At 33.9% G+C, this 27,509-nt stretch overlaps 1 pseudogene; it reads right to left on the bottom strand.

Moving 5' to 3' along the window:
* LOC139859517 (probable L-type lectin-domain containing receptor kinase S.5) overlaps positions 1 to 25,074 on the bottom strand; it is a 30,378-nt pseudogene extending 5,304 nt beyond the window's left edge.
* Positions 25,075 to 27,509: the final 2,435 nt, after the last annotated feature.

Genomic DNA, 27,509 nt, shown 5'->3' with positions numbered 1-27,509 from the left:
CATCAATCATAAGAGATAATATTGGTTGTTATTTTATTTTAAAAGTGTAAATTAAAATTTAAATGTAGAATTGGTTTCCTTCTGTCTAACTTTTATACTTTCTCGTACTCAATTCAAAATAATTAACTAAAATAATTTTAAATTATTTAATTTAAAATAAAATAATTATTAATAAGATTTAATAATAATTAATTAATTAATAATATTTAATTTTAATTCAAAATTATTTAGATTAATGAGATCACTCACAATGATTAGATTTTTTCTTTTTCTTTTTGATTTTTTCTTAACAAATGAATTAACCTAATAATGACATCATTATTTTAGCAATATAATAGAAACTATAGATGTATTTACTCACATATCGTATGTTTTATATTGTTTAGGCCTTATATTCCTCTTTTGTAAGTCAGCTACATGCTGAACTTGTACTTGTTCCCTTTATTCTTCATTTACTTTTATTAGACCATACACTACGCAACCGTTCTCGTTCAATTCGTTGTCGGGAATCGACCACAATGGGCTCTGTGCAGCCGTTGTGGTCCAAACTGTGGTGTCGTTGTGGATGGTCTCAACGAATGCTACAACAGTCGAAGTTGCATTTCGATTGGTTGTGGTGCAAGAAAAGCGCAGGAAAAAGGCTTCGAATTTAAATTTAGACTGCATATATCCGTTACACATTTTCATTATAAATATATTCATCTTCATTTCTCTCTATATACATACTAAAATGGTGTGGCGACACTATCCTTAAAGATTCCTTCCCTAGACTTTTTCGCCTTGAATCAAATAAAGAAGCTTACATCTTAGATCGAATCACTCAAGCTGGAAATTCTCTCGGTTGCAACTGGTCATGGATAACGGATCCGAAGTGGCGGGCCGAAAGTGATTTAAACTCACTCCCGGCCTTAATAATGGCCTACCCTTTTGCACCTGATAAACAAGACGAGTGGACGTGGTAATTCAACAACTTTGGTCGATTCACATCCAAGTCCCTTACTTCCATTTTAACCGATCTATCTGTACCGAATTCTATACCTTTCGGTCCAACCAATTTGAATTCTCTCCTTCCACAAAAAATTGGTATTTTCGTGTGGCGCGCAAAGCAAAACAAACTCCCTGTTAGAACCGAACTAGATAACTGGGGTATCTATCTTAATTCGACTAGATGTCCTGTTTGCGATGAAGATTTAGAAACCGTGAATCATACTCTTCTGACTTGTAAATTTGCACGTGACATTTGGACGAGAATTGCTAACTGGTGGAACTTTGACAATATGAACATCGCAACACTTGCGGATATTTCAAAACCACACAACCCGCTGCTCTCTTCCTTTACCGGTGCATCATTTTGGCAAGCAATCATTTGGGTCACTTCCTATCATATATGGAAGAATCGTAATGATCATGTTTTTGGCAATAATATACTTAGTGCACCTAAGATAATCGCCGAAATACAAACCAATAGTTTCGAATGGATCAAATCTCGGTGGAAGAAAGACATTTTAGATTGGCACAGGATTTTTAACCCGAAATATTTTGATGTTGTTCGAGCAACTAAAGTGGGAATATGCTAAAGTTTGGGTTTTTCTCATCCATTATCCCAATGGTTTCCTCCGTTTGGTGATTAAACGAGTTGATAGTCGTTTACTTTGTCGTTGATTTCTCAACACTGTATCGGTTATTTTCTCGGCTTGTCTTTTCAAGTTCTTTAACCTTTCGGAGAAATAATTGCGATAATGGGTTTTTCCCCCAATTATACTCCAAATTTACGTTTGTGTATTCTCCTTAGTCTGTCCTTTGTGTAATTAATAGGTATAGGTTTGGCTTGTGTCCTTAAATTAGTTTTCGGGTTTTTGTATCGTGTGTAGGCTCGTGTTTCATTAGGAGCTCCTCGTAGCTACCGCTTTGTAATTGTTATATTTTTTCTTAATATAAGTTGATCTTTCAAAAAACATAAAAATAAATAAACACTCCACATTTCTCTATAAAAATATCAAACACTTTAAAAACACCATGAGTTCAAACAAGGTTTCGATTAATGTTCATTACGGGGGTCGAGCTAAGTATGAATGGAAGTCATACATTGGTGGGGGGGAAAATCTTTTGAAGATGTTGATGTTTCCAACTTTGATTGGTCAAAGTTGAAAAAATTCCTCGTAAAAGAAACACCTTACGTTTTACGCAAATTGTGTATTTCGACAAAGAGAAGCAAGTGTTAGATGTTTCTGTTTATAGATGAGCAATGAGATGTGCAAAAAGAGCGAGCCAAGACACGACCTTGTCGAATTGAGTTGTATCTCGTAAGCATGGGACAATCAACTTATAGTCAGCCGCACTCCGACTCAAATAGCCTTGAGTCAGGTTACGTGAGTCAGGACTCGTTCGACGGAAAAAATTAAACACTGTTTAGGACTTTTTATTATGTATTTTTTTTAGGACGTTTTTAACGTATTTTAGGATTTAAATTATGTATTTTTTTTTCTTTTTTAGGATTTAAATTATGTATTTTTCTTCCTTTTTAGGATTTAAATTATGTATTGTTTTCTTGTTTTTAAGGAGTGTATTTTTCTTTTCTAAGGATTTTAATAATTTCATTTTTTAATATTTTAATTATATAAACTTAAATATAAAATATATGCCACCTCATCATCTCACAACAACACAACAATGCATTAACCACAGCGCCCAATTCATCCCACAACAATGTCACCTTAGCAAAACTCTCTCTCACAACACCACAACATTATACTCACCCATAGCGAATGGTCTTATATACATATATGCTAATTCTCATGACTCTAGCGTTTACATGGGTATTTCTATCTTCTCACAACCTTTATTTACTGATTGGCGGTAGCGTAATTAAGGCCAACAAATAGGGCAACTTGCTAACCCACAAACCAAGGTAAGTTTACCAGCTACCACCACCATCAACCACCTTCCACTGCCACCATCAACCACCGCCCACCACCACCATAATCCAATACCGCCAACCAAAAGCTTAATCTACCTCCATCCACCTCATGAATCTCCGTCCACCACTAAGAGCGTCAACGACGACCCTGAACTACCACCACGCCACACCATAGCTACCACGCTAAGGCTTACCGCAAAAGTAAAAGAATAATTTAAGATCCAAACAAAAAAACATTAAAATATTTGTTTTTGTATGATTTTGGTGAAGGTTTGACAGATATTTTATGGGATTATCACGGTCTCGAATCTATACCAAACGTTCAAATCTGAAATCATTGTATCTTGTAGTAGCTAACGCCGTCATCAATCACCACCACTTACCATCTGTGGCATATTACTCTTTGATTGAAAACCCTATCTACCTGGAAGAGTTCATGGTGGTCGCCAGAGAAGATCCACCAACAGATCTGAAAAAAACCGCCGCCTGAGAAAGAGAAGGGAGGTGTGGCCGAGTTTATGGTGGTCGTCGGAGTGGTCGTCAGAAAATTAGTAGCATTTAAATTAGAAGAGATGTAAACTATTTATATATTTCGTATATTTACATGTATTCAAAGATAATCTTTAATCGTTATCTATGAGTGGGGTTTGACTAATGCTAAAATGAAGTTTCAAAAGAGATGTATTGTTGATAGATGAGGCCGCATGCAATCGATTATGAGTTGGGTCCGTTACCCATCGCCACCGCCTGACCACCATCACCAGTAAAACGCCACTGGCTCCGCCAGTGGCTGCTGCAACGACGCTAACAGATACTTTTGGTGGGCCCCACAACACTTTTTGTTTTTTCTTTTTCAATTTTCAAACGGCTATATTTTTTTTATTATTTTCTTTTAATACACAACTACTATATATATTACCACTTCAAACAAACAAAATCATACCCTCATATCAAACCTTCCATTCATATTTCACAAACAAATATAAAAAAAATTCAAATGGATATGGATGATTTATTAAATTCTCAAAGTGAGAGCGAGAGCGTGACGGATAGTGATTGTACATAGTCTGATTCCGATGAAGATTTAATTCAAGACGGTTACAACACGCTTAACTTACTCGATTCGCTTGATGCAATGGACGAAAAAGATGAAGCTTGAAATTCTCGTACAATCATTAGAAGACATCGATTACAAAGAGATCGAATTTATACCGGTAATCGTTTGTACAACAACTATTTCTCGGATAATCCAACATTTCTGGGTGATTATTTTCGAAATCGATACCGAATGGGTAAGTCATTGTTTATTTGTATTGGTCATGCTATTCTATCATATGTTTCTCAATCGTGACCCGATTATTTTAAATATTTTGATCAACGTTACGATGCAGCCAGTCAACTTGGTTTCAATATTTTTCAAAAGTGTACATAGGTCATACGTCAATTGGCGTATGGCATTGCGCCTGATGCATTTGATGAGTATTTACACATGGGCGCATCAACGTCTCGTGATTGTTTAAAGAATTATTGTAAATGTATTATTCATATGTTTTTGCTAGAATATTTAAGGAAACCAACTGAAGAAGATGTTCGTCGATTGCATACCAAACATTTGGAGATACACGGTTTTCCGAGTATGTTAGGTAGTCTCGATTGCATGCACTGGGCTTGGAAAAATTGTCCAGTTGCGTGGCAAGGGCATTACCACAAGGTTGATCACGAAGGACCAACAATAATGCTCGAGGCGGTTGCGTCCTACGATATGTCGATTTGGAACGCTTTCTTTGGTCCAGCGGGTCGAACAATGATATTAATGTTCTTAATGAATTGGATTTGTTCGAAGATTTATCGGATGGTCGAGCTCCGGAGGTCCGTTACACTATCAACGGGCACGAATTTACAAAAGGGTATTACTTGGTAGATGACATATACCCAGAATGGGCAACACATGTCAAGTCGTTTAAATGTCCAATTGAGCCAAAAAATGTAAAGTTTAAACGTTTTTAAGAAGCCGCGAGAAAAGACGTGGAACGAGCTTTCGGTGTTCTTCAAGGTCGTTGGCAATACTAAAACACACAGCAAGACCTTTTAGTATCAATAAAATACGTCGAATCATGTACACTTGTGTTATACTTCACAACATGATCACCGAAGACAACGCGCGCAACATATACGACCTCGAAGAGGATTATCTATGAAATCGAGAAAACAGCCGCGACGTATTTGGGCGGAGAGAGTTGAGCTCCAAGATCAGGTGGATCGAGAGATGCGATATAAAAGAGCGCATCATGTCCTTCGCAACAATTTGATTGAACACATTTGGACACTCCCGAATGATTATATTGTTCGAAACAATTAGCGTTATTTATTGTATTTTTTTTTTGGGTTTTGTTAACGTATGCCACGGGGGCATACGTTAATGTGTATTTAATGTACTCGAAATTTCCTTAATTATTAGAATTTGTATTTAATACTCATTAATTTAATCTAATAGTTACCACTTTTATACGTTTATTAATTACAAATTCTGATAATTAAGGAAATTTCAAGTGCATTAAATGCACCTTAACGTACGCTCCTGTGGCATACGTTAGCAAAACCCTTTTTTTATTTATGTATTATCTTTTATTTTTTTAATTATGTAATGTTTTTAATTTTTAATAATGTAATGTTTTTATTTTATTTAATAAAATATTATTTGTATTTATTTATTGTATTTAAATAATAATTTTAAATTGGTTAAAGTTTAAAATGAAGTGTATGATAGTGAGTGTTTAGTGAAAGAAATATTAAAGTGTTTGTGCTGATGTGGCGCTGATGTGACAGTAAAAATGTTTGTGAAAGAAGTGAACCATTGTAAGTGGCCAGAGAGGGAATTAGGAAGAAAATATAAGAAAAGTGAGAATGATTTTAAGGGAGTTGAAAAGATGAGGAGAAAGAGGTAAAAGTATAGATGCCATGTGTGTACTAGAATTAGTAAGGAGTAATAACCAGACAAAGAGATAAAAGCTGTATTTAGTACCTGTTTGGATCAACTTCTTAAAAAAAATACCTAAAAATATTAGGTCCATTCATTTCATTTTATTTAATTTTAATTTGAAGTATATCATAACCATAAGTATTTACCATAGACGTAGTAACATGTAAAAAAATATTCCCCTTATGTAATATAAAAAAATGTCATCTTATTTACAACATTTTTGTACTTCCTCTTCATTCCGTTGTTTTTTAAACATCTATTTAACTGCCGCTAACCAACTAACACCGCCAATCGTTAACTGATCGGAATCACCCGCAGCGAAGCACGGCTTTAGTTTCCTCGTTAGTTACTATTTTTTATTATCCCCTCAAATTACAACTCAAAATAACAGATTTTTTGCTATAAAAACATATGCACATTTAAATATTAAAATGTTAATCAAACATGTCATCATGTTGCTAGATGGCTCCTAAACCTGAAAATGTGACTAAAGAAAACTAAACAAAGAAATGGTTTTGAGTTTGTGTAAGTTCTTAAACAAATTGCTACTTTAATACGTAATGCACATCATTAAAATTTAATATTATTATATTATGTTCTCAACGTTTGTTAATGGCGATGTTTTATTAAGTTAAATTGATTGATGATATTCAAGTTTTTTTTCTAGTGTCCATTTTTGTAATTTTACATTTTTTCGTAGCTCTAACTATACTCCCAAACACCAAAACAAATTTAAAAAACTCCAGCTTTCAGCTTATAGCTTTCAGCTACCAGCTCCAGTTAGTTTTGACAAACATACCCGCCGTATGATGTATCTAGGTTTGACTTTTTCATGTCAAACTCAAAATTTTCATGATTGGTAACTTTAAATGAAGAAAAAATTACGCCGTTGATACCTGTGATTTGTTTACATTATCATGACAACACCTACAGTTATTTTCTTGCGTAGTTAGTACCTAGATATTGTGTAACTTACATGTTTGGTAAACCCTGACTAACTGCAGTTAAAATGTAATGGTTAACTCATCACATGTGCCATGCATGTGAGGGTATATTCGTCCGTTTACTAATTTTAACCATATAAAATCATACTTTTTGTCACGACCCTACTTTTTCCGTTATCTTTTACCGTTTATTATTTAACGACCGTTAACTGTTATTCGTGCCACGTCATTTCTATGATCTATATTATTATTTTTGTAATAATATATTAATTATTATGTGTTATTTGAATATTTGTATTCATATTTTAAGTTATACGTTTCTACGTGTCGCGGATTTCTATCCGGCGAATCTTTTCGGTTTTCAAACCAACGGTCAAGCTTTTGGGACTTTTAGGTCCAAATTATTTTAAATATGATATTTTAATGTCATATGATTATATATAGTGTTTATATATTTTATTCGTCGCGTATTTGTTATCTCTCCGAAAAATCAATCGCGTAGTAGCATTTTCGCGTTTCGGGCTTTGATCGGGCGTTCGGGCCACAAGCTTTTCTCCTAATCATCAAAATGGGCTAAGGAGCCCACTCCTTGGGGTATGGTTCGACCGAAACTCCAATATGGAGGGGAGGATTTGTCATTTTTGCAAAACTAGTGCACTTAGATCAAAACACCACTACTTCAAATCATTTTAACCTAATCTAAATTTTTTTCTCTCATATCCTCCCTACTAGTCCGACTTCTACCTATCCTTAATCAGTATTTTGGCCATCTACAATCATCATACAAATATTCATCATCTCTCAAAATTAATTGCATAAACGGATTCTCCTTTTCGAGATCTACAAGCTTCATCTTCTTGATTCTTGATTAGGGTAAAATCACAAACCCTAGATTTTTCATTTTACTCTACTTTTACTGATTTTGATGTTTAATATGATAGTATGGTGCTTGTATGTTGTTGGATTATTGATTGTATGCATAGAATCACTCGTTATTGCATGTTTTCGGTTTGATTGATTGTGGACAGCAGACTAATCGACCATTTCAGTAAACTTAACTGATGTTTTTGTTAAATTAAAGTGTCTAGATGTGTTCCTCTCATCAAGACATTGATTTTAGACTCCGAATTCATGTTATTTCGATTCCCGGAGCTTAAGATATGATTATAATGGTGTTTTCATGGAATTAAAAGATAAAAATGAATGTGTTCAGGTTTGGTCCGACTTTGTGACCATTTTTGGAGTCACTAAGGTGTACTAGTATGTTAGGATTGATGATTGGATGAACATTCATGTTCAGGTCATCGAAATCCGAGCCACGGATCACCCGTTATGACTAAAGCATGTTTTTGAACGGATTAAAGCTCCAAGTTGAATGGTGGCTGTTGGTCACAACTTGGTGGCTGTTATTGGGGTGTTCTTGAGTGTACTAATGGGTCGGGTGGTTTGGTTAGGCGAAGATATATATAATACTCGCCGAAAACCGATACCCGGGACTCAAGTTATGACCCGATGAACTTGTAATTAAAACTTATGGTTATAACATCTAACTTATGATATAAAATAATGATTTTCATTATCATTAAATTACTTATGATATAAAAGTGATTAATTAAATTTTAAGACTTATGATATACATATTTATTATATCATTATTAATTATATTTTGATTAATGAAACTTTTAATTAAACTTATGATTAATAATACTTTTATTATTAATGAAAAATACTTAAGGTAAGTATTAAACTTATGTTATGAGATTATTATAATAAGACTCATAATAAATATTAATTAATTATTTAATTATTATAAGGCTTAGTTATTATTTAATTATAATTCAATTATTAAATACTTATGATTTAATAATTTTAATAAAAATTTATGATATGATTAATAATTTATTATTAATTAATAATACTTATGATATGATAAAAAAACTATTATTAATTAATAATACTTATGTTATGATTAATATTTAATTAATTAATTAAATACTTATGTTATATTAATTATATCATTTCAACTTATGTTAACTTTAATAATTAAATTCAATTTAATTAAACTTATGTTATGACTTAATAATACATATATGACTTTAAATAACATTATAACTTATATTATTATTATAATTTATATTTTAAAATTAATGTTGACTATGTTTGACCAAGGTTGGCTTTTGAGTTGACTTTCGGTTGACTTTGACTTTCAGTTGACTTTTGTTGACTTTCTAATTAAGGAAACTTTCTTAAATTATAATCTTTCCAAAATAGCAACTTTCTAAATATGGAAACTTTTCAAAAAATAGAAACTTTTCTAAAATAGAAACTTTCCTAAAATGGAAACTTTTCTAAAATAGAAACTTTCCTAAAATAGAAACTTTTCAAAAATGAAAACCTGCTAAAAATAGAAACTTTCTAAAAATAGAAAGTACGTGTCCTTACGCTGTTCTGATCAAACTGAAGCATACTGAGTGTTGTTCTATGATTACTTGCAACAAGTACTATAGCTATCATACTAAGACTTGACCTAAGTTAGTTATTTATATCGACCTGCTTTATTTATAGGTAGGCGTTGTGATCATTCTTGATCACTTTACTTCGTGCAGTTCACGTTTTCTGTGATATTACTTCATTTTCGTTAAGGTGAGTTATAGTCCCATTTTTCTATTTTATATCTTTTGGGATGAGAATACATGCATTTTTTTTTTATTGGACACAAATGGAAGTTGGTTTAAGTTATTCATTGTGAGTTGAACGAAAATATTTCCTAGCCTGGTAAATGTAATCACTGGTTTCTACTGGTGAACGCGAATCCTATGAATAGATCTATCGGGTTTGACAACCCATTTCGTGCTAGTCGCGCTAGCAATTTTTGAAGACGGAATGTATTAGTACTTCGTAATTATTTAAAGATACACCTTTTCAGTGTATATTGTGTTTGGTAAGGGTGGAATTGGTTAAGTGGTTACCAGGTGGCTCACGGGTTAATGGAATAATGTTTTATATGTTTTCGAGCATATAATTTTTGTGGTCCAAAATAAGGCTTTATGTTTTCAAACATAAATTTTTAGTTTAAATTAAATATTGTTTGCAATATTAAACCTATAATTCACTCAACGTTTTTGTTGACAGTTACTCGCATGTTTTATTCTCAGGTTCATGATTGATTGCTTCCGCTGTGCTTAGAGAGTCTGCATATTTATGATTGCAGCTTTTGTTAAACATTAACTTGCATTCTATTTTGATACATTAAATTGTGGGTGTTTGTTGACTTTGTTTTGGTCAACTTTTGATTAAGTATTTATGTATGGTTTTTCTAAACTTACATATTTTGGTAGGTTTCCTTTATAGGAAATCAATTTTAAATAAAGAATGCAAGGTTATTTATTAAATTCATTTAGAGTTATGATCAAGCTGTGGGACCAAGATAACGATGGTCGTCAAGTGTACTTTGACTGGTCGTTAAACTTTTCATTAGTGAACTCGGATGACCGTTCACTGACGGCCGCTAAACACTTATCCTTTCTCAGGATAGCTCTCATCTTTAATTTCTATAACGAGAAATTACTCCCGTTAAACTTTTCAATTTCAAATTTCGTAGACATTGCTATAATTACAATCTTCTTTTCGACAACAGTATTTTTCGAGAAATAGTACTTGAAAACTTATATTGAGTGAAAATAATCTTACTTAGATAAGTAGAGTAATACACACTAGATATAAAAATCTTGCTCTGATACCACTTGTTGAGAAAAGTTACACCGAATTATAGCAACCCGCTAGTAATAATTGAAATAAAGACAATAATAGAAACACCGAGATTTAACGTGAAAAACCCCAATAGGGTAAAAAACCACGGGCAAGGAAATAAACGTTTCACTAATAAGAATAATAGGAATTACACTTCTCTCTAATTACAAGGATAAACACTAATCTTTATAGCTCTTGTAATTAGGAGATTAACACTCACTAACGCTCTATTAACTCTTTAGTATACAAGGAAGAAAGAATTAATTTTGGGATGCATAAGTGTGCAAGTATGATGCCCTATTTATACTACTTGAAAATGGAAGAAGTAGTAAACAAATTGACAACTATTATTAGACAACTACTTGTATTGTAATATAGCATTGTAATCATAGTTTAGGGATTGTTAATGTAAGTATACCTTCTATAAATAGAAGGTCTCATGTACTGGTATAACACACAAATACAAGAACACAGTTCTTTCTTTCTCTCTTTATCTCTTACAGTTAATATGGTATCAAGAGCTGTAAAGGCCTAAGTCCGGCAACAATTCCGGCAGCCAAGCTATTTTCCGGCAACAATTCCGGCCAAAAAAAAAAAAAACTGACCTTAAAAACTCGTAGTATGCTCTGTGGTTGCAGCCTTGCCTGAACCTTCACATCAGAAACGAGGCTTTCGGGTCATAACACCCAACCCGTCATCACACAAACCCACCGCCATTATCTTCAGTGAAGAAAATGTAACTGAAGATCAACTACCTCAAATCAGCGAAAATTACAAACTACACTAAGTTCGGAATTATAATCCGAATCAAAACCAAAATTTTCAGCCTCAAAGAACACCAAAAGTAGTCGGATATTTTCCGATCCTTTTTAGATCTAGCCCGATCCAGCTTAAATCAGGGAAATCGGCCAACACCATTAGCTTCGGAATCAAATTCCGACCTAACCCTGAATTTTTTAGATTTTTTTTTCACTGTTCATCTCCGGCGCCACTGTTCATCGCCGCCGTCAGCCACTGTTCACCGCCGCCGGCCACTGTTCACCGCCGCCGGCCACTGTTCACCGCCGATTTCTTTTTTTTTGGTTCTGTTTTGGAAAGAACGGGAGTAAAAGAAAAATAACCCACTGAAGTTTAACTTCATTCTCTTTTATATTACCTCCCGTACTTATCTTCTCTATTCTATATTTTTTTTTATTTTTATTTATTTTCTTTTAAAAAAAAAAGAGTAAAAACAAAAAAAAACGCAAAAAAAAGCAAAAAAAAAAATAAAAGCGCAAAAAAAAAAAAAAAAAAACAGATACGAAAAAAAAAAAACAAACGAGTTACTGTATCATTTTCTCTATTTTTGAAAATGGCACTATTAGCTACATTTACTCCAGCAGAGAAAACCGCACACAACTCTCACAAATTTGGGTTCACCTTATCTCCCACGAACTATGGTTACTGGAAGACAATGGTTCAACCGTTCTTCATCACCAATAAATTGTTTGACTATATTGATGGCACAATCCCTTGTCCACCTAAGAATGTCCCATCATCGGTCCAATCACCAGAAAAAGATGAAGAAACACAGTCTCAACCACAAAACCCCAATTACATTAATTGGGTCTCTAATGATGCTCATATACGAATGCTTCTCATTTCTACCATATCCGAAGCATCATTTCAACATGTTCAAGGACTAACGTCTCGTGATCTCTGGTTGTCCCTTGAGCGTGCCTACGCTCCTCACACTTCCTCTCGGGAATACACTTTAAAAACCCAGCTTCTCCGACTACAGATGAAGCCAGATGAAACAACCGCAGACTACCTAACTAGGACTCAAGAATACGATGTTGCGCTCGCTAACATAGGCGAAAAGATGAAAGAAAAAGATTTGGTGATGCTAGTTATATCAGGACTACGAGAGGAATACAACGGTTTAAAATCAAGCCTTCTGGGCCGCGAAAAGCCTCCTACCTTTGTAGACCTTCATGGTCTGCTATCAGACCACGACTACATGATCAAGAAATCTGTACCTGACATTCCTTCAGCTCAAGCATTCACGACTAGCACACAAAGTCGCAATTCAACAGCTCCTAATAATGTCTTGCCCGCTTCACAAACAGATCAGCTTCAAGCGGTACAATCGCTTTTATCTCAACTTGGACTCCAAGCTCAACCTGCCCATACACCGGCTGCACAAGCCATGTACACTAACCGATCTGGCAATAACCGTGGTCGTGGACGTGATTACAGACGTGGACGAGGCAACTATAACAACAGAAATCAAGCAGGTAATCGAAATTCATTTAACTGGGCTTCTAATCAAAACACAGTTTTTGGCACATGTAACAGGTGTGGGATTGGGCACATCCCATCTCAATGCCCTAATCGTTACCCTGCTACTATGAGACGACATTCACCTTCAGCCAACTTTACAGACTATCGCTCCCAAGCGTCAACCTCTTGGATCCCAGACACAGGCTCTAGTCACCATGTTGCTCCAGACCTATCCAACTTTGGCAACTCCGAGGTCTACTACGGTGAGGACAATCTTCATGTTGGCAATGGTAAGGGTTTACCCATTTTACACGTTGGTTCCTCACAATTTTCGTCTCCAAACAAAACCTTTTCCCTTAAAGACATACTTCATGTTCCTGAAATAAAACATAAATTACTTTCTGTACAAAAGTTTTGTCTCGATAACAATGTGTATTTTGAATTTCACTCAACTTTCTTTGCTGTGAAGGACAAGATTACACACACTACCCTCCTCACGGGTCCAAGTAATGGTGGTCTTTACTCCTTCCATCTTCCCCAGTCTTCACCAGTTCACAAAATAGCATTCTCCACTACCCGTGCATCTTCAATTACATGGCATCAAAGACTCGGACATCCACATCCACAATTGTTGAAGTCCATGTTATCTAAATATCATTTGCCTTTACAAAATAAGTTTACAACCACCTTTTGTGATTCATGTAATGTTGGAAAATCCTCTAAACTTCATCTATTACCATCTACTTATAAAAGTTCGCACATTTTGGATTTAGTCTTTTGTGATGTATGGGGACCTGCGCCTGTTACCTCCTATGATGGTCACAAATACTTTTTGTTGTGTGTTGATCACTTTTCACGATTTATGTGGTTTTTCCCATTAAAACTCAAATCTGATGTTTATGCCACCTTTAAGCAATTTGTGGCAATGGTTGAACGACAATTTCAGACCAAACTCAAATCTGTCCAAACTGATTGGGGAGGTGAATTTAGAAATCTCCATCAATTCTTTTCTCCACTAGGCATCAATCATCGTCTTTCCTGTCCTCATACAAGTGAACAAAATGGTTTGGTTGAAAGACGACATCGTCATGTTGTTGAAACCGGTCTTACTCTACTCGCTCAATCACATGTACCACAACGTTTTTGGCATTTTGCTTTTGGAACTGCAGTATACCTTATCAATCGAATTCCATCTCGAACAAACTCAGCCACCTCACCTTTTGAACATGTGTTCAAACATAAACCTGATTTTTCATTTCTTCGAGTTTTTGGGTGCCAATGCTACCCTCATCTTCGTTCATACAACCAACACAAAATGGATTTTCGATCTACACCTTGTGTATTTCTTGGTTACAGTACTGCCCATCATGGTTATCGATGTTTCGACCTAAAGTCGGATCATATTTATATAGCCCGTCATGTTCGATTCAACGAGCAATCTTTTCCTTTTAAACAATCTGTTACAACCATTTCTACACATCCAGTCAATCCCTACATCTCTAAATATCCAAATCCTACCTCACAAACTAAAGATTCACCTTCCACAGTTCCTAAAACACATTCTGTCCCACCAGAACCACAAAATACCACCACTACACCGCTTGAACATGGCACGATCAAACCACCTATCATTCAAACATATCATCGACGCTCCAAAACCTCCTCATCATCACCTAAACAAAGTCACAACCAACTACCTCAGACTACTGCTACTACTACCACCACTTCCACAAACACTGAGCCACCTCCTCGTTCTAGACCAGCCAATCTTCGCCCTAATCCTAAACAAATCCACCAACATAAGGCTACCTCCTATCATACAAGAGGTCCCTCGTCCGATACTGAACCAGCAAACTTTACCATTGCTAACAAAGATCCTCACTGGCGTAAAGACATGACTGAAGAGTATTCAACGTTGGTGCGGAATGGTACTTGGTCACTAGTACCTCGTGTTCCAAATTCTAATGTGGTTGATTGCAAGTGGGTATACAAATTAAAACGGGATCAAACAGGGGCAGTACAACGCTACAAAGCACGTTTAGTTGCTAAAGGGTTTCGACAACAACCAGGCATCGACTATCAGGAATAATTTAGCCCCGTTGTAAAATCAACAACCATTCGTGTGGTTCTCTCCTTGGCTGTGTCTCAGAAATGGTCCCTCAGGCAACTTGATGTACAAAATGCATTTTTACATGGTGATCTTCACGAAACAGTTTATCTACAACAACCACCGGGATTCGTCAATTCAGCTACACCAAATCATGTGTACCTCCTTCACAAAGCCTTATATGGATTAAAGCAAGCACCTAGAGCATGGTTTCATCGACTCACGACAGCACTTCATTCTCTTGGATTTCATGGGTCGAAAACGGATACTTCCTTATTCATCTACTCTAAAGGGAACACTCTTCTATATATGCTTGTGTATGTTGATGACATTATTTTAACAGGGAACGATACAAAAGAAATAGATAGGGTGGTACAAAGTCTAAGCCGCTCATTTGATGTTAAAGACATGGGTAACTTATCTTATTTTCTAGGGATTGAAGTCACAAGGAATGGTAATGACATGATTCTATCACAACGCAAATACATCCATGAACTTTTGGAACGCGCCGACTTATCTAATGCTAAACCAGTTTCATCTTCGATGACAACCAACGCCAAACTTGCTCTTGGTGATAGTGCAACATTTGACAACCCTGTTCAATACCGTCAAATTGTAGGTGCCCTTCAATACGTTACATTGTCTCGACCGGACATCACTTTCGCAGTCAACAAAGTCTGTCAGTACATGCATTGTCCCACGATAAATCATTGGTCAGCAGTTAAACGAATTCTCCGTTACTTACAAGGCACTGCCAATTATGGTTTACGATTTATGCACAACTCCGGAACAGTGCTTCATGCCTATACTGATTCAGCATACAACTCACTGACTAGCTTCTCTGATGCTGACTGGGCAGGTTGTCCAGATGACCGTCGATCCACGGGAGGATATGCTATATATCTTGGTTCAAAACTAGTCTCATGGTCAGCTCGAAAACAAAAGACTGTCTCTCGATCCTCAACAGAATCTGAATACAAGGCCCTAGCTGACACGGTTGCAGAAGTAACATGGCTTCAAGATCTATTACGTGAACTTCGTGTTCCTGTTAAATCGGTTCCTACCTTATGGTGTGATAACCTTGGCGCTACATATCTCTCAGCTAACCCAGTCTTTCATGCACGTACAAAACATGTAGAAGTTGATTTTCACTTTGTTCGAGAAAGAGTTGCTCAACAAAAACTTTCAGTTCAGTTTATAACTACTGATGATCAGATTGTTGATATCTTCACCAAGCCATTGTCCACACCAAGATTTCTCCAGTTACGATCCAAGCTACAGGTTGTTACCCGACCTTAGCTTGCGGGGGAATATTAGACAACTACTTGTATTGTAATATAGCATTGTAATCATAGTTTAGGGATTGTTAATGTAAGTATACCTTCTATAAATAGAAGGTCTCATGTACTGGTATAACACACAAATACAAGAACACAGTTCTTTCTTTCTCTCTTTATCTCTTACAGTTAATATAGTTGTAAACAAGTTGAGATAGTTGTAAACAACTTGACAACCATGTGCTAGTTGTGATCAAGTTGACAACTATATGGTAGTAAATGTTGTCAATTCAAATTTGTCTTCCACAATTGTAGGCACCTTTAGTTCACATGTATCCACACTATATTATTCAACACACTGAACGTAAACACAAAACAGGGCGAGCATTCAACTTTTATATAGAAATGCAACCTCAAACTTTGAATACGATGGCTGAACAAAATACCTTCATTAGCAGAAACATTCAAACCTAAACTGTAAATGAAATTGTGAAAGTGGGAAAAAAAGAAGCAAAAAATTCCAAAAAAACATACATAGAATCAACGGGACTTAAAGTTACACAAAACCTAAGTACCAACTACGCAAAAAATTAACTTTAGGTGTTTTCATGATAATGTAAACAAACCACAAGTACCAACGGCGTAATTTTTTCTTAAATGAATTTATTGTCAAATTTTCTTACCAAAAAAATCAATAACTATAAATGCTGATTGTTCCATAATACACAGAGTAGGGTGTTTAACCTCCTCCATAGCTGTTTTTATGACAAATAAATGATAAATGATGATTATATCATTATCATAAAAAAGTAGAAGTAATAAAGTACGGAGTATTTTTTAAAGGTTTCTATAGATTAAGGAAATTGATTTGTGGCACGTCATAAGAACCGATTTACCAAAAGAAAAAGAGAAATATCAAGATTACAAGCCACTAGATAATATGTTTTACTAAAGGTCTATATACAAAGTTGTATATTTATATTAAGGAAGATAATTTATTTAAAAATTTGCAAATAAAAGAATACTGCTCGACGTTGATGTGAACAAAAAGATAAGCTTGAATCAGTCAAGCTTAATTTGATTATCTCTAACTTAATCTGGTTTGTGCAGATTAATAAGGTGTAGTCAAGTTAAGGTAGATCATGTTTGAGTGAAGGATGACTTGGAATAAAGTTAAAAGACTCTTGCTGTCAAGTGAAGATTGTTGAAAGTCCTTGTTGTAAATATGCATCAAGTGTATATTCCCTCCGTCTGAGTTCAATTCTCATGTTTTATTTTAGAGATCTATTATTTTAACTTTAACTTTAAATTATATTTTTTGTGTTGTATAGCAGTAAAAATATATTCAAATCCAATCTATTAATATAAATCTGATTCTTTTGAATGGAATGGGTCCGAATGGCTATTTAAGTGGATCTGGACTTGACAATCACATAGCAGAGCAGCGGGTGAGCAAGGAAAAAAAGGATTTAGGTATGTATTAAGCATTGATTTCATGTAAACAAGCTAAGGATGTTAGCAATAGAGTCACTAAATGGTGGAAAATAGATGGCAACTCGATACGAAATAAAGAAGATGTGTTTGGGGATGATTTGAACAATGGCAGTTAAAGATATTCGGGTGAATTACTAGCAAGCGGTGAAGTGGTCTACTGGTTACTTGATGTGGAAGAACATGAACCAAGTGATCTACTAAAGGAAAGGATGGAATGGACCGATGACGTTAAACGAGATACAATTAAAAACTTTCTAAGACCACACCCATCCACATGCTCTGGAGTGTGTTATCGGAGGCACTCTCGGAGGGCGCCGATGGCAATCGAACCGCCCTCCTCCTCCCTCGAACGCCCTCAAGCACTCCGCCCTGGTTCACTCCTTCCCCAAGCATTTTCCATGACATGCTCTTGGCCCATTTTTTACTTTTTTGACCGTTGCCATTTACATCCAACAGCTATTTTGCCACAAGTGGGACCTTCTGGTACAACCGAAACTGATGACGAAGAAGATGAAGAAAACGAAGACGAGGAGGACGATTGTGATGAAGATGATAAGTAGTTTTATTGTTTTTAATTTATGTTTAATTTTATGTATTTCTTAATTATTTTGTTTTTCATTAAAAATGTAACCGTATTCTTGTTATTTAATAAAAGTGTTGTTTATTTATTTGTTACTGTAGTTTATAATTAATAATAATAATAATAATAATAATAATAATAATAATAATAATAATAATAATAATAATAATAATAGAAAAATTGGAGGAAGTATGTCATGGTTGGTAATGGTAGTGTCATGGGAGGAAGTGGTGAGGAAGGTGGAGAGAGAAAGCTGACGTTGCATTGAGGAAGTGTTGACGCCACCCGTCATAGTTGGGAGTAGTCTAATGACTATCGAATCGTGCAAGCAATCTGTATCTAGAGTGTCATAAATGGTTAACTGATCCTGGGGGTTGTGTTTCAATTAATGACAGACGTGTGATCAATTCATTTATACTGTAGTTTCATTTTTTTATTTTTATTTTTTATTTTTCGAGCTACACTTGGGCTGCAGATCTGTGCAGCCTAGCATGTTTTATACTCCGTATAAACTAGAAAAAATCCGACCGCGCGTTGCTGCGGTTGTATTCGACGCGCGGTCCAATTTGGATATACGATGTCCGTTTCGCGTATAGTTAGTCGTGTTGTATATGTATATATATGTATGTAATATAGCCCGAAATATTTATTTTTTTTAACGATGTCCGTTTCGCGTATAGTTAGTCGCGTTGTGTTCGTAAAATTATTTCGAGTTGAACGGTGGTCTCGGAAAAATTTAACTCGCACCGAACGTGAATATAGGGCCCGTTATTTAGTGTTTTTTTAACGATGTCCGTTTTGCATATAGTTAGTCCCGTTGGGTTCGTGAGATTTTTCCGAGTTGAACGGTGGCCTCGGAAAAATTTAACTCGCACCTAGCGAGAAGATAGGGCCCGTTATAAATTCGGGTGGAGTAAGGTTTTTTTATTTTAATTAAATTATAAGTTTACGTTTTTTATCCCTGAAAAAGTGTAAAGCTGAGGGGTTGTTGTGTAATTTGTAGTGTGAACGCAAGCTCAAAACGACAATTCGTTTAAACTGAAACGATGAGGAGGTTTAGTATGTAAGTATAATATAATATAATATAATATAATATAATTATAAGCTAGATGCTTTCCAAGTTGCATTTGGTCATATTCTGATTTTGTAGGTTTTTGATAATACTTGGTATTGATCATGTATCTTGATTGCTATGTAGATAAATATCCTTGTATGCCATGTCATTTTAATAACATATGAATTTTAGTGAAAATTATACTAAACGAAACTTATAAATTATTGCAAGTGGAAAGCCATCTTTTAAAACAGAATTAAAGGTCTACAAAGAAGTTGAAAATGCGCCAAACATTTAAATACATTATAATTGCCCGGTGATTAATCTGGATTGGCAGTTTACGAGGAGTGAAGATGAGCAGTTGTATACGGGGTCGGGTTTATGAGTATGTTTTTAGGCTTAGGTTGGTGGGTAATATTTGTATTGACTCTTCAATTGTAATTTCTATTGTTTTCGCTCTGTATTCAATGTAGTCGTTCATATTATTTAGAATAGAGTGAGTGCTATTGAGTTTTGATCGTCTATGACCAAGTACTCGCACAACATGTCGTTATGATCTGTTCAATGTTGTTCCACCAGAACCTCGGTTCTACTATATATATACACATATTAATATTTTTGTCAAAAAAAAAACTTCCACCTTTTTTACATGTTGATTAATTACATATTTCTACTTTTAATAAAAATCCAAAACATATCCACTCTAAGACAAATATCGACGGCATTAATCTCGGTTCACAACTACCTCATAAGATTGACGTTGTTTAATCTCCAATGAGAAGCTATACCTATATTACGTTTATTTAATTCTTTTAGCATACTTGAGTTTGAATTTGATTTTGGTGTTACAACATTGTTAAATTTTGATTTGATAATTATTTCATGTTATTTCAAGTTTACCATATCACTATTCACTATACATATAATATATAACGTGTAATAATCAATCATCATATACAAGCCCCTTTTCTATTTAACTATAACAAAATTCTTTAAAGAATTTCGCGAATTTGCGAGTCTTTAACTAGTTAACATTAATAACACTGAACTAAATACGTGATAAGTACGCGATGTTTGTGAGTATTTATTTACACATATAATAATGTCAAGATAGAATAAGAAGAAAAAAATGTTCGTTAAAAAAAGAAGAGAAAAACGTACCCAGTAATCGAACGAGATGTTTATGCCTTAAACGATTAATAATCGTAAGTTCGGCCAAAAAATCACATTCACCCTTTAAACTCTCCCTCGAAAACCATTTTACCGCCACCTCCTCATTTTTCTCCGGCCGCAACACTCCATGGTAAACAACCCCGTAACCACCTTGCCCTAATTTCCTCTTTTCGTCGAAATTATTCGTCGCTTTTTTTAGCTCACGAAAGTGGTACTCTTTCGGCATTCCAGGTAACGTCTTTAGATGGCTCAAAATATTAGATTGTGACCTATTTAGCATTCGTCTTTTGTAGAAATAATAACCTAAATAAGTGGCCAACAATCCTACCACCACCGGTATACCAATTCCAAGCGATATTGCCATCGCATGACTTTGTGGCTCGGGGAATACTACCTGCGAAAATAAAAAAGAAGTAAAAATATGAATAAAAATAGCACTATCCACGTAAATTTTGGTGAACTACATAGACTATCCAGGTAATCTCTCTTAAAATAACCGTAACTATTACGTTCACTAGTTTTTTTTTTTTTTTTTTTTTGATTTACTAGGAGATTTAACAAATAAAACAAACAATATTTTATTACTTATATTTATTTATTCATAACACATCATATGCGTATATATTGATATATATTAGAATTTGAAAAAATAAAAACAATAATAATCAGCCTTAAACCATCTATATCTATCTATATATTATATAAAGCACATTATGCTGACGTGTCAACTACTCCTTTATTCTTGTCACGTGTCATTCTTTCGTTCTTCCCATCTATTTAATTGATTTTCTCAAATAAGGAAAGTATTCATATTTAAATACAATTACTTTAAATATCAAATTAAATAAATAAAATAATATAAATATAAAATGAAAGTAACAGGAGCAATAGAACTTTACATTTGACGTTAACAAAAATATAAAATAAAATAATAATTTAAATTAAATAAATAAATAAATAAAATAATATAAATATAAAAGTTGTACATTTGAGCATAAATTATACTCCACGCACAATTAGTATGAAATGGACGGAAAATAAATGAATAAATTTTAAATAAAATTAGGTATATAACTTAATTTAAATAAACAATCAAATATCTATACTAAATACAAAATGTGATATTTAAATAAATTTAAAGTATATCAACTTTTGACATTTGCGATACGTATTTTAACGGACATGCTCATAACATATCAATCTATGTTCAAGAAATTTTCCGACATTGAATGAGAACAACTGATTGTAGTATTGTAAACTAACATTTACGATACTAATATTTTTAATACATCATACTCATTTTATCATACATTATATAAAGTGTGTGTAATGCTAACGTTATCGTATACAATGCTTTTGATACTAATACTTTTTATACAAACGTTACCGGTGATAGATGATTTTTTTTATTATAATTGTATTATACATTTGGTGAGTATCAATACTAACGTAATCGTATACTAATTTATACAAGTGCCGTACAGTGCACGAGCTCATAAAAATATAGACAATGATAAACGACTAAATATATATATTATTATTACTTTATATAAAGTGTGTGCAATATTGCTGACGTATAATCTTCTTATTAAAACTGACACATGTCAACTTCTCATTAAAAATAATAATTTAGAAAGATATGAATTATTAAGATTAAGATATGAATTATTACCATATCTTTAATTAATATTATATTATAAATAAATATAATAAAATAATAATATCTTTAATATTTATAATATTTTTAATATTATAAATAATATAATAATAATAATAATAATAATAATAATAATAATAATTTAATAATAATAATAATAATAATAATAATAATAATAATAATAATAATAAACTATTTAAGATAAATGCATTAACGTCATTCACGTAATATTTTAATATGAATAATTATCAATGTCAATCTTGGAATTCGATTTGTCAAAACAACTTAAACTTGCTTGCTTATAAAAGAAAAAAAAAACAAAAAACAAAACAACTTAAACTCAGAATAATATTAAGACAGATATGATTACTTTTTAGTAGTTCGTCGTGTTAACATAAATTTACTTTTTTACAACTTTCGTTTAACAGACGGGTTCTTAAAAATAAATTCAATTTATTTATCTACATCGAACTTACAATATAAATTTATGTTTTTATTATATACTCTGTATTCAACAGTTGCAAATAATATTATTACAATTTTCCATCTAACAGGCGAACTCATAAAATTCAAATTCCGTTTATTTATCTCCAACGAATTTCACTATAATATGTACTTCTCTTTTGTTATATATTCAATAATCACGAAATCATATTTTTACAATTTCGCTCAATAGACGGGCTCATAAGATGAAATTAAGTGTATATTTATCCAACGAATTTTACTATAATATGTACATATGTTTTTGTTACGTATATTCAACATGTGTGAAATTATATTTTTACAACTCTCGTCCAATAAACGGGCTTATAAAACTAGTATATATATATATATATATATATATATATATATATATATATATATATATATATATATATATATATATATATATATATATAGTGGTAGGATCAAGAGGGAAGTAACCAATCAGGGGGAAGCGGGAGGAAGCAAATTTTTTTTTTTTTTCGTTTTTGAAAAAACTTTGTTCACGAACATTATAGATTAGATAAAAATATGAACATTTAATAAAGACACTTTGTGATAAATGTTTTTATTTTGGCAGAAAAACACTCGAAGAAGTAATATATAACAATTATCGTGTTTTTTGAGCGTATGTTGAGGTTTTAGGTATTAGGGTTTAGATATTAGGGTTTATAGGGTTTAGATATTAGGGTTTAGGAATTTAGGGTTAGGGTTTAGATTTAGGGTTTAGATTTAGGATTTAGATTGAGTTTTTAACACGAACGGTTTAGAGTTTAGGGTTTAGGGTTTAGGTTTTAGGGTTTAAGATTTAGAGTTTGGTGTATTGGGTTTATGGAATAAACCCAAAACACCAAACCCTAAACCCCAAACTCTAAATCGGGCTAAATTTTACTTCACAAAACATGAAGAAAAAAACGTTCACATTTTTCACGAACAATATTATCTTGAATGTTTTTTTTGTCGATCGTTTTCCCACCTAAATAATAACATTCATCACGAAGTGTCTTTTCTAAATGTTCATATTTTCGTGTGATCTTGATGCTGGAAAAAAATTCCAAAAAAAACGAAAAAAACAAAAATTTTGCTTCCCCCGCTTCCCCCCGATTGGTTACTTCCCGATTGATCCTGCCTATATATATATATATATATATATATATATATATATATATATATATATATATATATATATATATAAGTGAACTTGTGGGCATAGCCAATGGTTCCTCCATGTACTTTCTGTCATGAGATAGGGAAATGTCATGAGTTCGATCCTTAATGATGACATGATTTTCTTTAAACCAATTGAACAACAATAATGGTGGTATATATTGACTCTATGAGGAGGTTTTACCGGATTAGTTCACGGACCTCTACCAGAACCACTGCCCGAATGGATGTGTTCCCGTGTACCGTTGATCGGGTTCGGGTTTCCGCCGAACGTGTGTGTTACGTGCAAATGATGAGGGACGTTGAAATAAATTATCTACTGATGTCAAAAAAATTCTCGTTCAAAAAAAAAATATATAAAAGTATACCGTTATGCTCCAATCTAGAATGGCGTTAAGCTCAGTAAACGTTCCGGTTGACGCTGCAAATCCGATATAAGAATACTGGCTAACCGTTTTCCGGAGATCTAAATCGTATTGAATAATAAGGGTTCTGGGCGTGGGTTTAGAAGAGTACAAGTGATTGGATAGATCCTCAATATAAACTTGAATAATCTTCGCAACACCATCATACTGAATCCAAATAGTATTATAAGTCGGAGTTATAGTTGCGAGAGTAATATTCAAAGGTGTTAACGATTTAGATACAACAGATCTAACGGAATGAATATTCAGACCAATATGATTATCATCAATATCAAAATCTTGTTGTACGGTATCAAGTTCAACAGCAACGATACCGTTAGATGTTTGGTTATCGAGAGTTTGATTCGTTAGTCCCAAGTATTGACCATAACTGTTATCTGGAATATCGAGTGATGGTGCGATTACGAAGGCTAAACCTTCACCTGGGTTTTCGGTTTTCGGGAATATGTTTACGCTAAAGGAGGTGTTGAAAGACGCTACGATGTCGGTTTCGTTTTTGTTGTCTGGTGGGTTCTCCCAAAGTTTGAATATTTTCTTGAACATGACTCGGCCGGATCGGTTTCTGAGATCGAAGACCGAGTCACTGTTGGCTGAGTCAGGGGTGACTTGTAAGGTGCCTTGGGTGACTTTGGCTTCGTTTTCGAATTTGAGTTCGGAGTTAGCGAGTTGTTCGAGGGATTTGTCGAATGTCTGGTAGGAGCGGGTGAAGGTTTGAAATTTGGTGGCGGTGGTGGTGGTGAAAAAGAGGATGAGGAGGAAGAGTGTGATGGGTTTGAGGGTGGCCGGAGTGGCGGCGACTTCCATTTGATACGGTGGTTGAAAGTAGTGTGGTGGCGGTAAAAATTAAAGGGAGATGTTTTTGGGGGGAGAGAAATGAAATGGCGCGTAGGGTGGAGGGATGCTTAAGATGTTGAATGAGGAGTTATGTAAAGGCTCGGCCGGCTGGGTGACAAACAAAGTATAAATATCCAAAAGGAAAAAGATCGGAAAAATACATAAAGTTGTTTTCACAATTAAAAAAGAGATTTGTTAGTGACAACCTTCACCAACTAATAAGTAACCTACATGGATAACTGCTCATATTTATTAAAAGTCAAATTTCTCGGTTTTAAATTCAACCCACGATCACCCCTTTTAAATATAACTAGTTGTTACACGGGATGTGTGAATTATCAATAATTTGCGTTTTAAGCATCCATCGTCAAGAGTACTTATAATTACACAAACTACGGTATATAGTAGCTAGTAACATTACATTGACATTCTTAACACTACATAGTTGATTATTGCAAAATTTCATGCTCTATGCTATTTGGGTATAAACAAAGGAAGTAAACTCAGATACAAACCAACGTAGTAGAAAATATATACATCCTAAGTCAACTCTTATCGTGGATTTGTTGTTGTTTCATTCCTTTTTTTTTGGGTTACTTTGCTGGTGTTTCTGCAGTTTGTAGGATGCGGTTAGTTTCAAGTGGTGCTAACAGCAATTTCAAGGTAGTTTTTAACTATACCTGATTGTAGTGGGAGATCTGTCCCTGCTGCTGCTGCTACTGCTGATAGTGATGAACAACCACCTTCTTACAGTGTCGCAAACCCTTTCATTGTCTTTACCTATAAATGCAAGAACGCTGATAAACTGAAGTTGAATCTTTAGAAAGTTAACAATATGCAATAAACAATACACCCAAAGAATGAAATCACCCGTCCGAACAAATAAGAAATCTAAAATTACCAAGAGAACGTATGGTAATGAGGTGGAAAGTTTCTGTGTTTTTTTCATTGAGCGCTCTCTCATTTTTTCTTTCTGTTGGTTGTTGCATCCCCACGTTCTGGTATAAGAAAGATCAGAATAAACATAAACATGTTAAATTAAAAGAAAAGAAAAAAAAAAAACAGAATCAACACAAAGAGCTGGTACTTTCTAATTAAATTACATATAATAGACCTAATTTGTTCCTAATCGTGATTAAATCGTATATAATAAATACCAAAGGTTAGTTACCTTTACAACACTACTTTATGTGACAGTAGCTAGCCAGTTATTCTCAAAGAAACTCCATTACCTTATGATTGAGGCTTTAGATTCAGAGGGACAACCCAAATGTTTCTTGATAAAATCATTAGCAAACATGAGTCTTCTAAGGTCCACGTTGGTCTTCGCACCGAGTTCCTTTGAGAAGATGTCAATATCAAACTTAACTTAGTAAACACTAAATCATGTTAAAGGTGGCAAAAACCTACCCAAACTATAAAAGACGTCATTATCTTCGATTAAAGTTGGTTATATTGTCCATAATTCGTTATTTCTTAAGGAAAAACGCTAACATTTTACCTTCAGAGAACGGATCATCAGCTTAAATCAAAGCTATACAACTCAACAAAACTAGCACGTCGCCTTCAAAAAACCTTATAAAAAAAATTAACACTACACCGTCAATCAAAACTAACACTAAACAGCTCAACCAAAACTAACACATCATCTTCAAAAAGTTTAATACTACACCCTCAATTTCATTGATCACACCTAGAAAAACCATAAATAAGCTAACCTATCAAATGGATGACATAAAGGATGGAGTCACGCAAACACAACAACAATGATTTTTCTTTTTGTTTTATATGTAGCATTCATATGTGATTTAACTCCAGCACAATCAAACACACTCTTAACAAATCTAAAATTGATATTGAACTAAACTCAATACTTACAACATTCACATTCATTCAAACATTTCTAGATGGAAACAGATAATGTGCATGATCAAATACAGGGTAATACAATAGCAATCATACATAAGTATAGATTAGCAGCTTATATAACATATAGTGCTATAATCAACATGAATAATTCGAGATAAAAGTATTACCTCGATAATATGACTTACAGCAAAGAAGACAATATTGAAACATCCTAGCAATGATCTTGGATCCTGAAGTTCGAAACAAAAAGATACAAAATACTAACCCGCAAACGATCTTATCTGATTTTAATGATACAGTATTAGTTAAGGGTTTCTTATAATGTACATGTAGTATAGATAGATATAGATATATATAGATTTTTTTTTAAAATTATAACGCCATAGGTCTATCAATTCAGAGGCTAAAAAACCTGTGATCAGCTACGACATAATTTTATTGAAAAGGATAGAAAGTAAGACATACTGTGTAAGTCGGGGCACCCTCGTTAGCAAAGATTTTTTCGCCGTCAATTGAATCAATATCATACACAGATA

The sequence above is a fragment of the Rutidosis leptorrhynchoides genome, chromosome 7 (genome assembly GCF_046630445.1).
Source record: "Rutidosis leptorrhynchoides isolate AG116_Rl617_1_P2 chromosome 7, CSIRO_AGI_Rlap_v1, whole genome shotgun sequence".
Lineage (NCBI taxonomy): Eukaryota > Viridiplantae > Streptophyta > Magnoliopsida > Asterales > Asteraceae > Rutidosis > Rutidosis leptorrhynchoides.
This window is presented reverse-complemented; position numbering and strand designations above follow the sequence as displayed.